The sequence below is a fragment of the Cynara cardunculus genome (genome assembly GCF_001531365.2).
Source record: "Cynara cardunculus var. scolymus isolate 2C chromosome LG 5, CcrdV1, whole genome shotgun sequence".
Classification (NCBI taxonomy): domain Eukaryota; kingdom Viridiplantae; phylum Streptophyta; class Magnoliopsida; order Asterales; family Asteraceae; genus Cynara; species Cynara cardunculus.
Window position 1 is genome coordinate 33,082,058 of NC_037532.1, and position 4,049 is coordinate 33,086,106.

Genomic DNA, 4,049 nt, shown 5'->3' on the forward strand with positions numbered 1-4,049 from the left:
TTAAAACATAAATATAATTAAAATAGAATCTTAATTAAATAGCTCAAATAAATTTTTTATAACTAAATTAATTTTATAACCTTATTTATTTATTTTTAGAATTAATTATTTATGGTATTATTTAATGAAACAATTTACCTAAACAAGTATCCAACTTAGGTGCCGTTTACCAAACGCTTACTCGGGTAAGCGCTTACCAAGTCACTTACTTTACCGGATAAATATGACAACGACTAAAAATCTTACCGATAAGAGCGAAAGAAAGAATCGAGAGTCTTATTTGGTAAGTGAGGACGAGGACTAGGACTCTTACCATGGTTAGTGCTTATCGGGATAAATTGTTGCATACGATGCGTTTTAGTGAATAAAATCTTATTCAGTAAGTAAACGATATCGTTGAATTTTAACGGTAAGTGCTTACCAGGTAAGTGTTTAGGTAAACGGCCCCTTAAAAAGTTGTTCATGGACGTATTATCCCTAAAATTATGATTTAAATAAATAGTTTCTTATCGTTCTATATCATTTTTATATCCTAACTATTTATAATTTGTATAAAAGATTATAGATAGTTCGGCGTTGAACCGTGAATTTTGTCGGTGAGTTGTTAATTTTGACACAAACACAGAACTAACTTCAATTTTCATACGATGTTCGACTTTCATCATGCTTTGTTTGATTATGGCACGATTCACAATTTAATGTGTTTCAAACAAATTTAACGTCAATGTTTTAAATGGCGCGTGAGTTGTGGGATATCGGCGACATCGAACTTCAAGTCTTGGGAGCTACGACTAGCCTACGGTGTCTTCTAAAACGTTAATGATGGTGGAAGATCTGTATATCATTATAATACTATTACATCATTGTCACAACAAAATCCCGTCATAAGAAGTCTTCGATTTATCAAAGCAGTATCACATTATTGTCACAACAAAATCATATCATAAGGAGTCTTCGATTTGTGAAAGCATTATCACAGTACAAATCACATAATTATCGACAATGAAGGCATCGGCATAAGAAGTCTTCGATAATACTAGCAACATGTAAGGGATAAAAGACAAATCTAAGATGATATAAAATTGTTGATAAATACTAATTTATTTTCATTTACTCTGATTTTTGTTTTGAAGGTCCAAAAGTGTACTTATTGTAAGCGTTCTTTGTAAAATAGGGGTGTTCTCGTTTAAACCCTCAAGCTCTTTTACTCTGAACAGTCGTGTTCATACTCTTGGAGAACTTACCGCTATCAAGGAAACGAAAAGATATGTGAAGTGCTTCTACGACATGAACTTTAAAGAAAAGAGTGATMAACGCTAATAAAAATGGAATAATCAAATAAGGGATTCTTTGGTGACCGTGAAGTCGCCGGATGAAATGCCGAGTAGATTAATGCTCTACCAATTGAGCTATACACCCACAAAAAACTAAACTAAGGAGCCGTATACCAAACGCTTACTCGGGTAAGTGAACACCAAGTCATTTTACCTTACCGGATGAATATGGTAAGGATTAAGAATCTTACCCAGTAAGAACGAGACAAGAACCAAGAGTCTTACCCGGTAAGTGAAAGCGTCGAGTCTTACCATGGTAAGCGCTTACCGGGTAAATTGTTGTATACGATACCGTTTTGATGAACTAAAATCTTATCCGGTAAGTAAATGATAGTGTTAAATTTACCAGTAAGCTCTTATCGGACAAGGGTTTGGTAAACGGCCCTAAAACTAACAATCCTAGTTCTGTTACAGCAAGAGCTGTTGTTAGAATAACTTGTTGCGATCTGCTCTGGTCAAGTCGAACCTTGTCAATTGGTTGTTTTCTAGATTGAAGTAACCTTTCGCCGCCTAAAACACACGTCGTGCGGGGAAATCCCAACCTATATATATACACACACACACACATACATATAGGGGATTAATCATTTGAAAACCCAGTAAATTGTGATAACCTTAAGAGCTAGTGCATCGTGTGAAATTTCATGTGATTTTTTTCATCCATGCCTTGGATTTAATATATTGATTAACATATTTGTTTCACAATGTGTTTGGTTCATATGTATTCGTTTGATAATATGAAACTTTTTGGTTGTTTTTTGTTTTTGTTTTTACAAACACATAAAAAGTGTTTGAATTGTGAAACAAACTATATATGAAATAAATATATGTTAATTAATACACTAAATTCAAACCGTAAATGAAAAAAAAAATCATGAGAAATAACACATGATGCACTAGTTCTCAAGGTTATCACAATTTAATGGGTTCTCAAATGAAAGTCCACACACACACACATATATAGAATTCATTTCAAATACAACCCATCGCATTTGTACAACCAATGCAACCCAATAAATTGAGATATTTATGGAAATGATGAGAGTTCATTTATTATGATTTGAATATTTATGGAAGATGAATATGGTTCATTAATTATGATCAATATTTTATATTAGAAAATAATTAAAACTTCTATGAAATCACATATTAATCAAACGAAATGGACCTTTGAGTCTCATAGAAGTTTTGATTGTTTCCTAATATAAAATATTGATCATAATAAACCGGCTAAAATGCCGAAGGCGATCTTCAAAGATATTGTTCTCTTCTCTTTCAATTGGTTTAAGGTTAGATCGAAAAATTGTAAACATCTTGATTGGGAACTTTGGTGTAGTAGCCCGTTGAGGGAGATTTTGTATCCGCTAGCGGCTTGCTAGCTAGTTGATTTTTGGTTTTATAATATTTGTCGTTCCAAAAAAAAAATATAAGGTATTGATCATAATTAATGAACCATATTCATCTTCCATAAATATTTAAATCATAATAAATGAATTCTCGTCATTTCCATAAATATATCAATTTATTGGGTTGTATTGGTTGTACAAATACGATGAGTTGTATTTGAAACAAACTCTCTCTTTCTCTCTCTCTCTCTCTCTCTCTATATATATATATATATATATATATATATATAGTCACACACATGTTTTTATTATTACTTAATAAGTTAACGATTTTAAACAATTTAAAGTAGGTTATATAACAAAAACTAAAAAATAAGTTAATAAAAACATAGGAAAATCAAATAATATTGCATTAAAAGACTCATGATATATCATATGTCTAAGGTGAGGTGAGACACAAGTATTAAATCATAAAAACATGTTAAAACACATTTAAAGTTGAATATACTTTATCTATACTATATTATAAAACATTTGACAAAAACTTTTAAAAATCATCTTTTATGCGTAAAGTACTGTATATTGATGCATATTACTTTAAATTCAAGATTACAAGTAAATTATGCATAAGTACAACTTATTAAAGCTCCATGTTTGAATCCGTGTAACTAATTGTGTATAAATATAATCAAATAAAGGATAAATATCTGATTTTAAAATATAAAAAATCTAAAATATAATTAAGAAAATTATCGAGTTCTAACAAAATAACTAATTATTATCTTTATAAAAAAATATTATTAAACCAAATATAAATTAATTCGTTATTGAACCTAATTAAATTATAATAAAATTAAATTAAAAAATTACATAAAAATGAGTAATTTTAAATAGTTAAGTTGATACTAATATCGATATATTGTCAAATTTTTATGATATTTTCAAATTTATGTTTTATTCAAAAATAAAAACATAATCGTTTTTTTCAAAATTACATAAAACCATACGATAAGATTGACTGAGATAAAAAATAAAATTAAATAATAAAATTAAATGTATTTCATTACATTACACGAGTACTTTTTAAGTTAAATAAAATAAATAATAATGGCCACCTACTTCCAATACGGCATTTAATTGCGTAGATGAGTAGGGAGGCATGTTCGCCACGTACACGTGGACTCCAACATAATATCAGTTTTAATATTTAAATATTTTGTTTTCAATTTTATTTTAAGATAATAAACTTGTTTTATTTTTTTAAGCTGTCTACGAAATCCACTTATAATGTCATCTTGTGTTATATATAAAATTATCTAATAACTACAAACCAAACAAATAATCAAATTAAATATTTTATCATTAAGAA